General features: G+C 43.3%; 1 protein-coding gene across 4 annotated transcripts in view; it reads right to left on the bottom strand.

Moving 5' to 3' along the window:
• LOC122542869 (sodium/calcium exchanger 3-like) overlaps window positions 1-20004 on the bottom strand; it is a 353482-nt gene that overhangs the window by 250560 nt on the left and 82918 nt on the right. The window lies entirely within an intron of this gene.

Below are 20004 nucleotides of genomic sequence, written 5' to 3'. Positions count from 1 at the left end.
CAGGGTTGGAGGGTTTGAGCTATAGGGAGAGGTTGAACAGGCTGGGGCTGTTTTCCCTGGAGCGTCGGAGGCTAAGGGGTGACCTTATAGAGGTTTATAAAATCATGAGGGGCATGGGTAGGGTAAATAGACAAGGTCTTTTCCCTGGGGTGGGGGAGTCCAGAACTAGGTTTAGGGTGAGAGGGGAAAGATATAAAAGAGACCTATGAGGCAACGTTTTCATGCAGAGGGTGGTACGTGTATGGAATGAGCTGCCAGAGGAAGTGGTGCAGGCTGGTACAATTGCAACATTTAAAAGGCATCTGGATGTGTATATGAATAGGAAGGGTTTGGATGGATATGGGCCGGGTGCTGGCAGGTGGGACTAGATGGGTTGGGATATCTGATCAGAATGGACAAGTGGGACCAAAGGGTCTGTTTCCTTGCTGTACATCTCTATGACTCTATGACATAACACATCTGAACAGGTAGGTTATTACATTTGTATTTAATGCTGCACTCTTTTATAAACTGACACAGGTGCAGGCCAAGTAAAAGACATGGATATAGCTCAAGGCAAGGACACTAAGGATTGACATGCCAATGGTTAGATCCATTTGAGAGAGTACTGATGTCGGATGTCCCAGATCCATCTCCTGCACTTCTGATAAGAACAATAAAAGAAAAACAAAAACGCGGAGGTGGAAAAACTCAGCAAAACCAGCAACATCTATGAATTGGACTTGAACCTTGAACTCTGGTTTTCTCCCTCCACAGAGGCTGCCAGATTTCTGAGTTTCTCCACGACTTTCTATTTGCATTTCATATCTGCAGCATTCCCAGTACGTTGCTCTTGAATAAAGCGCTTGCATTAATGCAGCACCTCTCATGACCTTGGACATAGATCAAAACACCGTCCAGCCAATAAGGTTTCTCTGAAGTACAATAGTCCCCCATCCCCCCTCCCCACCCACCCCCGGTACCCGTGAGAGATATGTTCCAAGACCTACCGCGGCAGCCTGAAACCACGGATATTAGCGAACCCATTTACTTAAATGGGAAATTTACCTACCAGGCAGCCACTTAGTCCCTGATTCTGGAATATTTCATGTTAAATGTTTGGACTGCGGCAATCACTGGTGTTTGTAAAAGTAGAAAATGCAGCAGCCAAACTGCACATAGCTAGTTCGCACAAACAGATATGGGATAATGATCAGTTTTTTAAATATATTGTTTAAGGGATAAATTTATAGTCAGGCACCAGAGGACAGCTCTCTTGCTCTTGGTCAAAAGGTGGAGGTTTTACATACACCTGGGAGAAGAAGATGAGGTTGTGTGTGACTTGTGATCCGAAAGACAGCACTTCCAACAAAAGGTAAGTCCCTCGGTACTACAACTTAAGTCTGGATTAGAGTGGTGCTGGAAAAGCACAGCAGGCCAGGCAACATCCAAGGAGCGGGAAAATTGACATTTCAGGCAAAAGCCCTTCATCAGGAATAGAGGCAGGAAGCCTGCAGGGTGGAAAGATAAATGAGAGGGGTGTGGGGGTGGGGAGAAAGTAGCATAGAGTACAATAGGTGAATGGGGGTGGGGATGGAGATGATAGGTCAGAGAGGAGGGTGAGGGAAGGTAGCAAAGAGTACAATGGGTGAATGGGGGTGGGGATGGAGGTGATAGGTCAGAGAGGAGGGTGGGGGAAGGTAGCAAAGAGTACAATGGGTGAATGGGGGTAGGGATGAAGGTGATCCGTCAGAGAGGACCTGGGGGTTGCAGTGAGAGAGAGACTCACTGAGATTCTTGTAGAGAGAGGAGGAGAACTTCTTCAAGCAGGCATCCTTGCTAAGTGTCAACCTAGATTAGTGGCCTCATATCTCTGGAATGAGAGGTGAGAACATTATCACTGAGCCACAACCAAAACCTCGACACTCAGGTCCAAATTTATAACCCTGTCGACCTTTTGGGATCTCCCCAAATCAATAATACTACCACAGCATCTCAATTCTGCTGCTAATTCAATGTGCAAGGAGATAGAATTGCTTGCTCAAGCATAATAAGGCATCAGTCACTTGGCCTTATAAACCTTGTATGGTTTATTGACTATATTGTAGCAGCTACCCATGGGAGACTGGCATAATGCAAAAGTAACTGTGTGCTTGATGGTCACTGGCAGTGCTGTGCAATGAAAGAGTGTGGTTTCAGGTTAAGTTGGAGCATGCACATGTAACAATCCCTGCAGATGCTAATCCCCAGTGAAAAAGAAATATCAGCTCCTCTATTTGTCGGCTTTGCTTTGAGACTCTTGGAGAGGTGGACCTATGTAAAAGTGTCTCAATTGTAGCCCAAGTGTCCCTCCAGTGTTCATTCTCCAAGTAAGTTCAGATTTGGGAGGATCTGACATTCTCATGCTATTGAGAAAGCAGAGAAACAAAACAATAACTTACACAATATTAGCTGTAAATCTAGGCGATGTACCAACATATAAATTAGGATCATAGAAACATTGAAAATAGGAATAGGACTAGGTCATTTAGCCCTTCCAGCCTGATCCACTATTAAATATGAGCATAGCTCTTCATCCAGCTCTGTACCTGTTCTCAATTTCTTCCAAAGCCTTTAATCCTTTTAGCTCTAAGCACTGTATCTATCTCTTTCTTGAAAACATTCAAAGTTTTGGTCTGAACTGCTTTCTGTGACAGAGAATTCCACAAGCTCACCACTCCCTGGGTGAAGGTATTTCTCCTTATCTCAGTTCTAAATGTCCTCCCTCATTCTCTATAGATTGTGACCCCTGGTTCTGGACTCTCCAGTCATCAAGACATCTTCTTGTGCTTACCCTGTTAGAAATTTCTAGGTTTCTGTGAAATCCCCTCTCATTATTAGGAACTCCAGTGAATATAATTATCATTGATCCAATCTCTTTTCAGGCCTGTCCTGCTGTCCCAGGATTCAACCTGACAAACCTCCATAGCTGGACTTGTCTTCCTCAGATAAGACCATCAAAACTGCACACAATTACTTCAGCTGTGATCTCATTAAGGCCCTGTACAACTGGAGGAAGACATCCCCTCTCACCAATATATCATTTGCCCTCTTCACCATCTGCTGCGCTTTGAGGGCGGGCCATTTGGTCCCTCTAGCTTGCTTCACAGCTGAATGAGATCATGACTGATATGATTTGTGGCCTCAACTCCCACCAACAAACAGCTCCCTTCTAAGTCAAGAGCCATTCTGTGTCTGTCTTAAAAATATTCAGCTATCCCACTTTCACCCATCTCGAGGAAAGGCAGTTCTAAAGACGAATGATCCTTTGGAAAAAACCTCCTCCTCATCTCCGTCCTAACTGGGCGACTGCATATTTTTAATTTGTCCCCTCGTTCCACCCGATCCCAAAAAGGAAAACATCCTTTCAGTATCCACCTTGTCAAGTTCTGTCAAAATATCATATATGGTTCAATATGTTCACCTATCATTCTTATAGATTCCAACAGATACAGACCCAGCCTACCCAAACTTTCCTCGTAAGGTAACCAACACAGGAACCCCAGTTCCAACCTTCCAGCTCAGCCCCCTCCTCATGAGCTGTCCCGTCTGTCAATCTTCCTTCCCACCTAGCCGCTCCACTCTCCTCTCCGACCTATCACCTTTACCCCCACCTCCATCCACTTACTGCACTCTCAGCTACCTTCTCCCCAGCCCCACCCCTCTCCCATTCATCTCTCCACCCCCGAGGCCCCATCAATTAAGTGATGATTTTTCTTTTTAATCTGAGCATTGACTATAGAAAAAAGGTGACTTTACCCAAAGGATAATCTAGTCTAATATGTCTGAACCTTTACATAGAGTTGGCCAATTTAAAGCACTCTTATTTTTTAGCAGCACAGTCCAATGGCCAATAACCACATAGTTCACTTATCAAAGAACATCTAATTATGAGAGTTGAAACTGGCAAGAACTTTTAAATTTACCTGTCAAGACACTCCTGGTCCCACAGTTGGATTCCCCACGGTTGAACTGACTTACCTTCAGGAATCAAGTCGCCTCAACAAAAATAACAACCCAAGTGAAATTACATCTGGTGCAGGCATTTCAATAGTGAACTCAGCATCTCTTTACATTAGCATTGGATAGCGACCTGCTATGTTGTAGGCAATGGGAATGGCCTGTTAATTACAACATTGCTGTACAGCATGCCTCTAATTTGGTTTCCTAGCACTGATTCGCTCAGTGGTGTGAAGGGAATCGTCAGCCCATCATGATTCTATGACTTGTAATAGTCTTTCCTTGAGGAAATGTATCCTAACTTCTTTGCAGAATGGCCTGTCCATCTCTGAACGTTTAAGGTTGGATTCTCTTGGCTGCCCCAAAGGGTTTCTCTTTCCTTACCCTATCAGTTGCTTTAAAATTCCAAACAAGCGTACAAATTATTGCTTAACCATTCATTAGTCTGAGCTTAATTTAACTGGCATCAAGATCATCACTAATTTTCTTTTATTTTTCTCAATTTTTGGTTTGGAACTGAATATTGAAGTTAAGAGGTGAACTTTGAATCACAGTTTGTTTTAAAAGAGAAGAGAACAAAGACAGATGGTTCTGTTGGCAACTAGTCTGAACATAATGTAACTTAATTATTGATCGCCAGATACTGTTGATGAACCAGCAATGAGTAGGTGCTATGCTTAGGGATGGCAGCTGGTTGAATATTGAATCAGTCAATCAAGGGAGGACCGGCCCTAACCACGGAAAATGTTGATTGTAAACAGAAAAGAAAGAATCAGTTCTGGTAGAGTTTGGCAGGAGACAGTGTGATTTTGGAGACTGTCTTTCTTTTGTTTTGCTCTCTCTCTAGTTTCTCCCTATTTATTGAGTTGTTGAATGTTCTGAAAAAAGAATCCAAGGATACAAAAGATAGGAAATAGTGGGTGATGGTAGAGGGTTATTGGGAATAATGGTTAGAAAGTTTGCAGATGACACCAAAATTGGTGGTGTAGTGGATGGTGAAGAAGATTACCTCAGAGTATAACAGGACCTTGATCAGATGGACCGGGGAGTGGCAGATGGAGTTTAATTTAGATAAATGTGAGGTGTTGCATTTTGGTAAGGCAGGGCAGGGCTTATACACTTAAAGGTAGGGACCTGGGGAGAGTTGCCAAACAAAGCGACCTTGGATGCAAGTTCATAGTTCTTCGATGTTGGAGTCACAAGTGGTCAGGCTAGTGAAGAAGGTGTTTGGTACACTTGCTTTGTCAGTGCTTTGATTAAAGGAGTTGGGATGTCATTTTGCAGGACATTGGTGAGGTCACTTTGGAATACTGCATTCAATTCTGGACTCCCTGACAAAAGGAAAGATGTCATTTAAACTTGAAAGGGTACAGAAAATATTGACAAGGATGTTGGTGGGATTGGAAGATTTGAGCTATAAGGAGAGGCTGAATACATAGGGGCTATTTTTCCTGGACTGTTGGAGGTTGAGGGGTGACTTTATAGAGGTTTGTGAAACCATATGGGCATGGATAGAGTAAATGTACAACATCTTTTTCCCAGGGTAGGGGATTCTAAAACTAGAAGGCATAGGTTTAAGATGAGAGGGGAAAGATTTAAAAGGGACCTAAGGGGCAACTTTCTTTCATGCAGAGGGTGGTGCGTGTATGGAATGAGCTGCCAGAGGAAGTGGTGGAGGCTGGTACAATAACAACATTCAAAAGGCATCTGGATGGATATATGAATAGGAAGGGTTTAGAGGGATATGGGTCAAGTGCTGGCAAATGAGATGAGATTAATTTAGGATATTTGGTTGGCATGGATAAGTTGGAACAAAGACTCTGTTTCTGTGCTGTACATCTCTATGTTTCTATGTTTATTGGCAAATTACAATTCTTTTATATTCCTTTTAATTTATCCCTTATGTCTGTTTTTCGATGTGACTGTGGGGGTTATGATTAAAGAAGATTGGGCTTTAGACCTACTTATTAATTAGACTGCCTTATCGTTTTTCTGTATTCTGTTAAAGTTACATTAATACAAAATGTTATGTTTTATGTAAGTTACAAACTTGGCAACTATTATTTGTATTGTCTGTTCAGAAAAATTGGGCAATTTTGAGGGTCATTGAATGTTTGTTTTAATTTCACTGTGCTGCAAATGCACTGATAATGAGGTTAATTCAGTTTGACTTGCAATCCCTGTGTCATAACATCGGTCTTTTCTCATAATCAAACCCTTGGAGCCCTGATAACATTCTGGTGAATGTATTCTGTACTTCTTCCAAGATCAATGCATGAATTTCACAGCCTATTAATACGTAGTCTAGTTATGTGCATCCATTCACAAATCAGTGAATGCTTATCTAGTGATACTCTGCAGGATACTCTGAGGTGTTCAGCATAATGGCTTCTAATTGCCAATGGCCGCTTGGTATCCAAGAAACAGTTCAGAGCTACTGAAAAATCTAACAGGAGCAACTTTAAATATCAGTTATTGACTGTTTATGTATCTGACAATATGGTAGTGTTGATTAAATGTGTTAGTTATTTAAATTGTTGAAGATTGAAAGAGAGAGAGAAAGATGAGTAAGACACCAAAATTGGAGAAGCCCACAGATTTTGGAAGTTTGAGAGGTTGGAAGTAGTTATAGAAATATGGAGAAGAAAAGCCATGGAGAGATTTAAAATAAAGGATGAAAACTTTAAATTAGAATTATCACTGGCCTGGAAGCAGAGTATTTCAGTGAGCAGTGGAGTGACAGCTACAGAGAAATTGGTGCTAGTTATGATTTGGATTGCTGCAACAGAACACTCCAATTTCCCTCAAGATCAGGATTCGTGAAGTTGGGGTGATGCACAGCGTTAATTTTGTAGGAGGATTCATTAACAGACAGGAAACAAAGATTAGAGGTAAACAGGGAATTTTCAGGTCAGCAGATTGTATCTAGTGGAGTGCCACAATTATCAGTGCTGGGACCTCCGCTTTTTATACATGACTCAGATGAAGAGAAAAAAAGTAATGTTTTTACATTTAGTAATTCTACAACTTTAGGTGGAAATATAAGTTAGGGATATAGACAAGTTCAGCAAGTGGGCACCAAGAAGTCACTTGAAGCATATTTGGGTAAGTGTGGGATTATTCACTTCAGTTGTAAGAATATAAAAAGAGTATTTCTTAAAAGGTGTGAAACTTGTAAACCTTGATATTCAGAGAGGTCTGAGTGAGTTTGTACCAGGAATGCAGTTTGTACGTATGCACATACATCTAGAAATGAAATGGTATGTTTACCTGTATTGAAAGGGACATTAGAGAACAAAAATAAAGAAGTCTTCTTTCTTGAATACCGTGTGCAAGCTCAATCTCCATATTCAAGCAAGGATGTGCTTACTTTGGAGACTTTACAATGAAGGTTTTCTAGACTTTCTGTTGGTCTAGAAGGATGCCCTATAAGAGATTTACACAATCAGTCAATATTCACTAGAATTTAGAATAAGAGGTGGGCTTACAGAAGTTTCCAAAGGAGTCTGGATAGGATAGACAAAGTTGTTCTCCTCTGGTCAGAGGGGAGCTTCAGTGTAAGGGGCTGGTCATTTAGGATTGAGATGAGAAGACATTTCTTCACTCAAAGGGCTATGAATCTTTAAATTCCCTACCCCAAAAAGTTGAGGATGCACCATCACTGAAAACACTTAATAATGAAATATACAGATTTTTGGTCTCTCGAGGAACTAAATGAAATTGAGATTGGGCAGAAGAGTGAGGGGTGAAGCCCAACATCATCCATGCTTGTATCAAATAATGGTGCGGACCCACTTGGCTGAATGATCTACTCTTTCTCCTATCTCTCAGTACTCCGGTCACCATCCATCCCCTTGCACAACCAACTGCCTCATCACCAGTAAGGTTTGTGTTTATTTCATCTTGGATTAACATAGCAGTCTGGGAATCATCATAAGAGGATGAGTGCAAGGGACAAAATAGTTCAAATAATGCATTTGCAAAGCTACCTAGATCAGAAAGAATGAACCACACCCAATAAGGACGAGATGATTCTCTATAACCAATGCCTTAATTAACTAGAGTCAATTTGATTTTTATTAAAATATTTTCCTGATGCTGCTGAATACTCAGCATGAGCCAAGAGCTAGATTCAGGTAATCACCTTCAAAAGAGCAAAAGGTGATTAAATCAGCATTTGCAAATAAAATTGCCTCTATGTAAATGAGGGCATATTCAACTCTGAGCAAATTGAAGAGGTTGTTTTAGATTCTTTCCAAGCAGCAGGATCTTGATACATTAAACAAGTTCATGAATCATAACTGGTGCATCTGCATGTCAATTAGAGTCACTACTGGTCATTGGTCGACCAAGTATTCGAGTGTGTTATATTTTAATACACATCTTGTCCTTAATTCTACAGATCTCCCTGTGATGCCCAAATATTGGCCAGGTTTTATCTGTGCCATGCACCCGATGGTTAGCAGCAACACAAAATAGCTGGTATCAATTTACTTTCCAATATCAGTGGGCCCACACCTTGATATTCTGAAAACATCTAACACTGTGCAGTTCTGCATTGCCATACTGCAATAGTGGATTAGATTATGATATTTTACAGCTGAGTGTGTTGGCTGTAAATTTCTGAAGTGGCTGGGTGAAGATGTAGCGAGGATTGCATATTCAGTGGGTGGAGGCTGGACTCAGAGCAAACAGCAAGAGTCATTACTAGAGTTTTCAAATATATACTGAGAAGACACTTAAAGGTCAAGACAGGGACTTATATGCTTGTGACACCACCAAGGCATACACCATCCTGAGCATAACTTGATATCTCTTTAACATTACTGAGTCAAATCCTGGAACTCCCTAACAATGCTGTGGGAGTCTCTCTACCTCACAGGCCATAACTGATCAAAAAGGGACATCATCTTCTCAATGGCAATGAGTGATGGGTAGTAATTTCTAATCTTGCTTGTGGTGCCCACATCCCAAGAATAAGTTCCTTAATAAGCAGCAATACAGAGTGCAGGTGGTATTTCTAGAGAATCTGAAACCTGATTTTACCAGCTGATCATTAAGACAATCATCTATTTTACACAGGTCTATGCCATGGAGTGTCTAATGTTGCCAGGGTTAGAGAGTTGAAGCCACTTTCATTTCCTCTAGCAGTGTTGTACACAGGCAGCTAACCTCATGGTACTCCTCTGGTCTAGACCTATTACTTTGCTGTCAGCCTCTACTGTCACGACTAGATGGATGTATAGATAATATGGTAAAATGTGATTCACTAAGACTCTCTATCAATTCAGTCACAAAAAGCAAAACAGCCAGTCAGAAAGTGTCCAAACAACAGTGTAGCGGTTATGGTTATGGGTTAGCGTGATAATGGCTGCAAGTTTGAATCTTGCTGAAGCATTGTGCAAAAATTGCACCTTAAGTTGCTGAGTTGTTGTAGAAATCTAACTAGTTTCACTAATATCAACAACAGAAAAAAACTCACATCCAGTCTGGTCCATAGATAATTCCCATCCCAAATTCCCTTGTTGACATCTAATGTCCCTGGGATGGAAAAGATGACATTCAAGACTCCTTATCAGGCCCAATGTCAATTTTGTTTCAGTGTTTTTGCAATGTTAAATGTGCTATATAAATGAAACTTCTTATTATGTCAATGCGCATGAACATAGGCATATCCATATTCTTTTGAAAGAACTAATAATGACGTTAAACTGAATTTAGTAGTAATAGATCCCTAAATGGACACTGTGACAAAAATTAAGTCTCTAAAAGAAACTTGCAATAATTAAATCAAAATGTCATTCCTGCTGTTGGTGCGATCCAACCCTGTGGTCACCAGCTACAGAAGGTGTGAAGCCTATCAGCAGACACACCAGCCCCGACTCCAGGAACATTGGCTACACATCTGGCCAAACCATGCCTCTACCACACACTACTTGGACCTATCAATGGCTATCTAGAACCAGGCTAACAAAGAGGACTTCAATGTTGACTGTCCGCACGATCCAAAGATCAGGTACAGTGGAATGTGAAATGTGTAATCAGAGGAGCAGTCTCTGCACACGTGCAGAGGGCATGTGCGTGTTAGTAACATGAATGGTGATGTGACTTGGAACGAAGAAGAACCACTTCCCAAATTTTGTGCAATTCACCGCTGCACTCACAATCAAAGGTGGCATTAGAAGTTAGATGAGGAACCAATGAATGTATCAACTGATGAATTGGTACAGAAACGCTCATTTTACAGGTGTGTTCTGCTCAATCCAAATTAGATCCTTTCATATCACAGCCTCACTGTAACGGCTGCTGGCATTTATTTCCTGTACTTAACCGAGAGCTGGTGACAAAATCTGCAAATACTCTGCCATTCTGTACTATGACAAACTCTGTTTAACTGCTTTCGATTTCTGACAGATACCTGGAATATCAGGGAAGGCAGAACAAATCCTGTGATGGCACAAGAGGATTTAATCCCCAGATGGAGCAGCTGTGTTTAGCCACAGGAAAATGTTTGTTGTGTGTGTCATTGAAACCACTGGTGTGGCAAATACAAAGATCAAACAGCAAGAGTCTCTGACCTTGCGGGGGCTGAGGAAGGTGGCCAATTGGAAAGACAGAAGGTGCTCTTATCTTAGTAGAATACATACTTCAAATTACTCCAAGTCTGCCTTCTTGAATATCATCAAGTTTAATTGCTCCACCGTTGACGAATAGCTATGGCTTCAGGTGTCAGGATCCTGAACTCCAAAATTCCTTCCCTAAAGAGTATATATTGGAACATTGTATGGAAGCAACAGGGGCCATGGCTGGACAGTCAGCGAGAGCACGCAGGGTTCTCCGGTGAGCCAGACGTATTACTGACCGATCAGGCAGTGGAAAGAATACCAATGGACGAATCAAGAGGTTGGGACACAGGAGCCTGGTAGCCCCCACTTTAGAACCACTAGCCAATCAGTGCTAGAAGTTCTAATGCTTAGCAACACCCGCTGCTGGAACCACACCAATCAGCAGCCTGGGATTATGAAGCAATCAGGCTAGAGGGAAATTAGGGGGTTTCGCAGGGCGGCGGGCATAAGGGAGGTGTTATCAAGAGGGTAGCAATAACGGTAGTTGGCTTTCTCAATAGACCTCCACCCTTTGCAAAGTCAGGCTCCTCAGTCAAGCACTGAACCCTTTGAACAAGGGATTCCCAAAAGACTTCCTTTATAGTGCTCCCCTTATGGTGAGAGATAACTCACCGTCCATTTACAGGCCTCAACTGACGGCAGGGTGGACTCTTTATGCGCTTTCTTGCCAGAGATCCAATGGGGTGGAGGCAGCCAAGTCCTCATCTGCCATGAGCCCATTAAATGCCTCCCCCGCCTCCAAACCTCATCAGAAGAGGGCATAAAATATGACCCTCAAACTCCCTCCCTCTATCTCTCTATCTGAACCTGTGCTGCTACTATCACTCTGTACCAGAAACCAGCCATCCGGCAACTGAGCTATATGACCACTCTAATTATTTTAATGGTGCTCCAATGAAGCACCTTGGGATATTTTACATTAAAAAAAGCATTATGTTAATGCAAACTGCATTATTGACTGTACCTGTCAGTTTAAGTGATCTGAACCAACCTCTTTCCTCTAAAGATATTCTGCTAAGTCTTTGTTTTCCTTTCACAAGATCCCAAACTCGACCTCCAACATTATAACATCACGCAGAGCATTTGGAACCAGCACTTTAGCCCCATCGAGTTAGAGTTCAGAGGTCCCACAGGCTGGTGGAGACATAACAGGAAAATAGCGGTCAATGGTGAGGTCCTGAACTAAACCTTTGAGGTCATGAGATGGGAGGCTGCGTACAGTTCTGACCAAGTTACAACACTATGCTCCCACTCTAACAGGCCTTAACTCAGTTCTCACTAAGGAGCCGCGACAAGCTTCAACTCTTAAACTGGAGTTTACAGTGGGGAAAGGTTTGGGAAACATTCCTCTATATCATCCAGCAACAGCCTATGCAGCAGTCAGAGAAATAAATAGCAGCGGTGTGTTCACATACCAGACTCTCAGATAAGATCACTTCTTGCTTTGTCAATCTTCTTTTCATATTTTTGATGCATTTTTCAGCAGGGCCTATAAGACCATATGAAATAGGGACAAGGTGGGCCATTCTGCCCATCAAGTCTGCTCCACCATTGAACAGGACCATGGCTGACCCGACATTCCTCACCCCACTTTCCTGCCCTTTTGCTGTAATCCTCTATTCCCCGACTGATCGAGAATCTATCTCAGCCTTAAATATACACAAGGACACTGCCCCATTGCTCTGAGACAGGAGTTACAAAATCTCATATCCCTCTGAGAGAAGAAATTCCTCATCTGAGTGTTAAATTGACACCCCATCATTCTGAGACTATAATTCTCTCACAAGGGAAAATATCCTCTCAACATTTACCTTACCAAGCCCCTTAAGAATCCTATACAGTTCAATTTGATTACCTCATACTTCTAAAGTCCAGTGCATAGAGTCCAAACCTATTTAGCCTATGCTCATAAGATAATCTTTCCATAGTAGGGATCATCCTAGTGAACCATCTCTGAATTGCCTCCAATGATATATCTTTCCTTAAATAAGGGAACCAAAACTGCTCACAGTGCTCTAGCTATGGTCTTGCCAGCATCTTGTACAGTTGCAGTAAGACGTCCCTACTGATATCATCCAATCCCCTTGAAATAAGGGTCAACATACCATGAGCCTTCCTGATTACCTGCAATCTAGCTTTCTGTGTTTCGTACACCAGCTCCCCAAGTCCCTCTGTGTTACAGCATTCTGCAATTTTTCTCCATTTAAATAACACTGATCTTCAGTTTTCTCTTCAAAATGAAGAATTTCACATTTCTGACACTGTACTCCATTTAGGAGAAAGTGAGGACTGCAGATATCAGAGCTGAAAATGTGTTGCTGGAAAAGTGCAGCAGGTCAGGCAGCATCCAAGGAGCAGGAGAATTGACATCGATTCTCCTGCTCCTTGGATGCTGCCTGACCTGCTGCACTTTTCCAACACATTTTCAGCACTGTACTCCATTTGCCAATTGTATGTTTGTATCCCTCTTGCAACTGCCGTTCACCTATTTTTGGGTCATCTGCAAATTTACATTACATTACAGTGTGGAAACAGGCCCTTCGGCCCAACAAGTCCACCCCGACCCACCGAAGCGCAACCCACCCATACCCCTACATTTACCCCTTACCTAGCACTACGAGCAATTTAGCACGGCCAATTCACCTGACCTGCACATCTTTGGACTGTGGGAGGAAACCGGAGCGCCCAGAGGAAACCCACGCAGACACGGGGAGAACGTGCAAACTCCACACAGTTAGTCGCCTGAGGCGGGAATTGAACCCGGGTCTCCGGCGCTGTGAGGCAGCAGTGCTAACCACTGTGCCACCGTGCCGCCCACGTATAGCTACAGTATATTTGCTTCCTTCCTCCAAGTCATTAATATATGTTGCAAATCCCAGCACTGATCACTGTGGGACCTTACTGGTTTCAGGTTGCCAAGCTGAAAAATAACCCCTTAACCCCACTTGCTGTTTCATGCCCATGAACCAATTCTCTATCCACCCCAATAATGTACCTCCAACAGTATGGTTCTTACCCTATGACTTAATTTATTGTGAAGTACTTTGGTGAATGTCTTCTGGAAGTCCAAAAACAACACATTAACTGGTTCCCCTCTCTCCACTCTGGCTGAGGCTTCCTCAAACAACTGTAATTTTTTTTTTCATAGAATCCCTACAGCGTGGAAACAGGCCACCTGGCCCAACAAGTCCACACCGACCCTCCGAAGAGCAATCCGCCCAGACCGATTCCCCCACTACTCCACATTTACCCTGGACCAATGCACCCAAACCACACATCCCTGAAACACAAATTAGTCAGACACAATTTCCCTTTCATGAACGCATGGCTGACTCTGCTTGATGGGATTATGATTTACCAAATGTGCTGCTATTACTGCCTTCAGTGATTCCAAAATTTCTCCAACAATAGATGTTTGGCTAATCGGCCTATACTTATCCACTTTTTGAATAGGGGTGTCACGTTGGCAGTTTTCCAACCCTCTGGTATTTGTCCAAAATCCAAGGATGTTTGGAAAATCACACCATGCCTCCACTATTTCTGTAGCTACTTCTAATGAATCCAGGGCCAGGGGACCTCTCTGTCTCTAGCCCCATTAGTTTGACTAATACTACTTCTGTGGCAATGGTAATGGTACTTCATGCTCTTTAGTACTAATGGGGTGTTCGCAGTATCTTCCACTATAAAAACTGATGCAAAATATCTGATTAAACGCTTCTGCCACTTCGTTGTTCCCCTTGGCATGGACTTAAGGGTTTGTTTCCATGCTGGAGGACTCTATGACTACCTCCCCAGACTGATTGTCTGAGGGGCCTATGTTCACTTTGATTCTCTCCTCTTTTTTACATAGTTGAAGAAGCTCTTATTGTCAGTTTTATATTCCTCACTAGTTTGCCCTTGTTTACTTTCTCTCTATTTTAGTTTTAGTTCTGCTTTACTGGATTCTGAATTTATCCCACTCTTCAGGACTATCACTGACTTTGCCTTCTTGTATGCTTTTTCCTTCAACTTTATACTCTCCTTAACTTTCTTGGTTAGCCATGGTCGGTTTATCCATGTGGTTGGATTATTCCTGCTTGCTGAAATATATTTTTGTTAAGAGTAATGAATTATTCCTTAAGAGTGTGCCACTGCTTACTTACTGTCTTTCCTGCTAATCGATCCACCCTGTCTGCTTAAGATAACGCCACCCTCATTTCTCTTTATTTAAATTAAATATAATTGATTGTAACAATGAAACTGAGTCTTATCTTCTGTTATGTGGCACTCTGACAGCACACCCAACACATAAAACTCTGACTTAAACCACCAAACAAACTGGACTCTCTTGCTGTTCTTGACAGTAAAGCTGCCATGTATGTCACCCTGGATTAAAATAACAATGCCACTGAGTGCCAGCTCTCTCACTCCAAAGTGAAGTAATAATCCAGAGGCACAAACTGGAAGAAACTCAGCAGGTCCGGCAGCATCTGTGGAGAGAAAGCAGAGTTAACATTTCTGGTCCAGCTTCTTCAGAACCAACTGTAGCTTGGAAAAGGTTGGTACATACGCTGAAGGTGGGGGCGTGGGGTGGGGAAGAGAGAGAAGAGATGAAGGCAACGGAGAGAGATGACAACAGTTGAGACGACAAAGGTTCAGGTCAGTCTGGAAGACTCAATAACTGCTAATGGGGACCAACATAGCTGACAATGAATTGGTTGTGGTAGTAACCTGGTGTGTAGCGCAGTGGGGGTAAGGACATGGGAGAAGGTGCATATGCCCTAAACTTATTGAAGCTTAAAAATGTGTTGCTGGAAAAGCGCAGCAGGTCAGGCAGCATCAAAGGAGAAGGAGAATTGACCTTTCGGGCAGAAGGGCTTATGCCCGAAACGTCGATTCTCCTTCTCCTTTGATGCTGCCTGACCTGCTGCGCTTTTCCAGCAACACATTTTTAAGCTCTGATCCCCAGCATCTGCAGTCCTCACTTTCTCCTAAACTTATTGAACTCAAGGTTGGGTCCTGAGGGATAAAGGGTCCCCAAGCAGCCCCAAGAAAAATGAGATGCTGTTCTTCCAGCTTGCACTGAGCTTCACTGGAGCACTGCAGCATGCCTAAGGCAGAGATGTTGGCCAGGGAACACGGCAGTCCGTCCAGGTTGTAGGTAAAAGGAAGCTCAGATTAATAATCGGTGATCCAGGCTATCATTCTGGGGAGCCCGCATTCAAATCCCATCTTGGTATTTGGAGAATTTAAATTCAATTAAGGAAAAATAATTTGAACTTGTAAGCTAGTTTCAGTAATTGTGACCACAAAATCAACAACAGTTGTCCAAACCCATCTGGTTCACTCATGTCCTTTAAAGAATAGCCTATAGAACAGAATAGATTAGATTCCCAACAGTATGGAAACAGGCCATTTGGCCCAACAAGTCCACACCAACCCTCCAAAGAGTAACCCACCAAGCCCCTTCCTCCAACCCTACATTTACCCCTGACTACTGCACCTAATACTGTGGGCAATTTAGCATGGCCAATTCACCTGACCTACACATCTTTGGACTGTGGGAGGAAACCAGAGCACCCGGAGGAAACCCACGCAGACACAGGGAGAATGTGCAAGCTCCAAACAGACAGTCACCCGAGGTTGGAATCGAACCTGGGTCCCTGGCGCTGTGAGGCAGCAGTGCTAGCCACTGAGCCACCGTGCCACCCATAATAGACTTCAATGTCACATGTGCTCAATGAATATAGTGAAAAGTTTATATATTGCCAATTACAGAGCCAATTTCAATCCAGAAGTACCTGCCACTTCTTTAGTTACAAGGTTTTAGACAATACAGAAATAAAGTGTCCAACATTACAGAATAAAAGTTCAGTATAGCAGACCACACTGTCACCAAGCTTCCAGTCTGCACCGGGCCCTGGCTCCACACCATGCTGGCAACATGCAACAATGGGAGGCCGGCTGTGCTAGACCGGGAGGCCCCTACGGAAGAGGCAGCCGTGCCAGGCCAGGAGGCCACTGTGCAAAGCCAGGGGTCGTTGCTGGATGCCTGGGAATCGTCTCTCACCAGTGGTCAGGACTCATTGCTCGCCAGAGGTTATGAATCGTCACTCACCGGGAGGGTGGGAATTGTCACTCGCCGGAGGTCAGGAATCATCGCTCACCCAGAAGTCGGGAATCGTCACTTGCTAGAGATCGTGAATTGTCGCTTGCCAGAGGTCGGGAATCATCGCTTACCCAGAGGTCAGGAATCGTCACTTCCTGGAGGTCAGGAATCGTCACTTGCTGGAGGTTGGGAATCATCTCTCGCTAGAGGTCAGGAATCATCTCTCACCCGGAGGTTGTGAATTGTCGCTCACTGGAGGTTGGGAATTGTCTCACGTCGGAGGTCAGGAGTCATCGCTCGCCCAGAGGTCAGGAATCATCATTTGCCAGAGATCGGGAATCATTGCTCCCCGGAGGTCAGGAATGATTGCTCGCTAGAGGTTGGGAATCATCACTTGCCAGAGGTCAGGAGTCAAAGAGTGAAAAGATAAGAAAGGAAAGGACCAAAACAAAGGAAAAGAGGGAAATGAAGAAGGAAGGTAATGAACTGACATGTGACCCCAAATCCACAGCAATGGGTTGACTCTAAACCAACCTTTGAAATGGCCTAGTAAGCAACTCAGTTCAAGAGCAGTTAAGAATAGGCAACACATGCTGGTCTTGCCAGCGATGCCTATATTCCACCAAGGAACAAGAAGCAACTGAAGAATTCCTTAAGAGATTAAATTATCTCACCAGATCAGGTACGGAAATTAGACACTTTATTTTACCTTGCTGAATAGGAATGTCAGAAAACTCCTCACGCTCTGAAAGGAAGCCTGAGACAACTAACCTCCAGGATAACAGCACACTCCACACTTCCAAACCTCACTCCAGCATCAAGCACTGTCTCAATGAATACCAACATTGCTGAAGAATGAGCTTCAGAAATCCCAGGATCCCGCTGCCTAAGATAAGGGCTACCTCATTCGTGTCAGCCACAGCTCAGTGAGTAGCACCTCACCTCTAAGTCAGAAGATGGGAAGGTTTAAGTTAACTGCACAAAATGTAGGCTAACATTCCCAGTGCATACAAGGAAGTGACAACTCTCTCCAGCTGTTTCAATAGCCCCTTCCAAGGTTCTACCACATAGAAGGAAAAGGGCAGCAGATCCATGAAGAAACTACCTCTTACATATTGCCCTTCAAGTTACACACCACATGACGTGGAACCATACTATCGTACCTTCACTGCCAATAGGTCAGAATCTGGAACTTCTTTCTGAACTTTAAGTGTGACTGCATCACATGGACAGCAGCAGCTGAAGGAAGTGATTCACCAGCACCAGTTAAGGTTGGGCAATAAATGCTGTCCTAGCCAGCGACACTGTTTTCTGTGAACAAATACTTTTAAATGCCATGTTTCAGGGATGTTAAACGGATTCCTGATTACCCTTTCAGGTTGTATGAGCCAGCGTTCACACACCCAACTCCCTGAACACCTGACAGAAAGAACAAATCCAATGTCTACCCCAAAGCTGGACATCACCGAGACCCACATGAATAAACAGCTTCAACTCCCTCTCCCTCGAGGCTCCCCTTTGCACAAATGACCCCAGTTTTTCTAAGGCTGTGTGCAAAACCTGAAAGGCCATCAGTCCAGTTACTGCTTGGAGACAGTATCATGTCGTAGTTAGACTAATCTGCAAACAGGAAAAGTAATAGAAGATTTTGAGCAGCCGCAAGTCAGGATTTCATTTTTTTCTTAGACTTATTTAATTTTTGACCCTTCAAGACATTCTAATTCTTGATAGTGTCCGGGTGCTGTCATATCAAATGATCTACTGCATGACGTCCATTCCATTTCAGCATCGCCTGCACCTTCCATTGGATACAGATGATGACAAAGGGCCATCTCAATGACAGAAGTTGCTTTGCCACTTCACTGTTTCATGCAGTGCTGCGTGTGCTTAAATAGTGCAGAGCAAGACTGTCCTATTGTGCAGTGTGAAGTGTTGATACTGTAATAACACATTGCACAGTCAACCACCATCTATACAAACAAAATCACCACCAACAGCAGATACAGCGAAACCAACATCCCAACACAAAGGCAAGGCCAAGAGTTAGACTTGATTGTAAGAGTCACCCTTCCAAAAAATGGCTTAGGAATGTGGAGCCACAGAATATCAATATTTATACCACACCAAAAACAGCTCATCGTGAACTGTGAGTAAGCTAACTTCCAGCAGGTTACATCATAGAATCAGAGTGTCAGTTCATGACTCATCCTCAAAAATTCAGATACACTTCCAAGAGTTCTTTTAAAAAAAATATTTCGCCATCGAGCCATACCTAAAATCTTCCGTCATCATTAACACAATGCCAAAAGAAGGTCATTCTCATCCTCCGCACCATGATGTGAGGAGTAGTTGTGAGATTGTGAAAATGCCAACTGATTCACTTTTGTAAACATTGCTAGTAGCAAACACAAAAACCTTATATTTGTTCTTTGTTCCCCAGCAAAAAGAATAAAGCAGACACGGTCAACAATGGGCAAGCTGGGAAATTGTCTCCCCTCAGCACCCTTTTCCAAACCTCAGATGGGGATTATTTCAGGATCACCACACAATGCGAGCCATGGGCAATTATTTCTGTGGTCATAGAATCAGAGAGCCCCTTACAGTACAAAAGGAGGCCATTCAGCCCAACAAGTTTATACTCACCATCTGAAAAGCATCCTACCCAGCCCCTCACTGATTATTGCTAGGATTAGTGAATGACGGGGTGAGTGGGAAGCAGCATTTGATTGTTGGGTTGGGGTAACTAACTTTAATCTAACTCCAGCGGAACATTGACTTTACACTATTAATGGAAGATAATCTTTGAATATAAAGCCAGCCTTACCCATAAATATTTTTTAGATTAAATTCCCTACAGTATGGAAACAGACCCTTCAGCCCAACAAGTCCACACCAACCCTCCGAAGAGTAACGCACCCAGACCCATTCCCCTATTCTATATTTACCCTTGACAAATGTACCTGACACAATGGGCAATTTTGCACAGCTATATCACCTGGCCTGCACAAGGAAACCCACACAGACACAGGGAAAATGTGCAAGCTCCACACAGACAGTCGCCCAAGACAGGGATCGAACCTGGGCCCCCGACGCTGCGAGGCAGCAGTGCTAACCACTGAGCCACCATGACACCCATGGGGCACGTTAGACTCAAATGCTCCCCATTGCTGCCAGAAATGGAAGAGGGATGGTAATCAAATTTGAATCAATTTTAAATATCAGCAAAAGAGTCCACATTAAATATACAGACAGTTCTTGGAAGATGTGGGAAATACTGAAGCACACAAGTACAAACGGACTGAGTGTCAACAC

Source organism: Chiloscyllium plagiosum, unplaced genomic scaffold (genome assembly GCF_037043375.1).
Source record: "Chiloscyllium plagiosum isolate Xiang-an unplaced genomic scaffold, Cpla_swu_hap1 HiC_scaffold_47, whole genome shotgun sequence".
Taxonomy (NCBI): domain Eukaryota; kingdom Metazoa; phylum Chordata; class Chondrichthyes; order Orectolobiformes; family Hemiscylliidae; genus Chiloscyllium; species Chiloscyllium plagiosum.
This window is presented reverse-complemented; position numbering and strand designations above follow the sequence as displayed.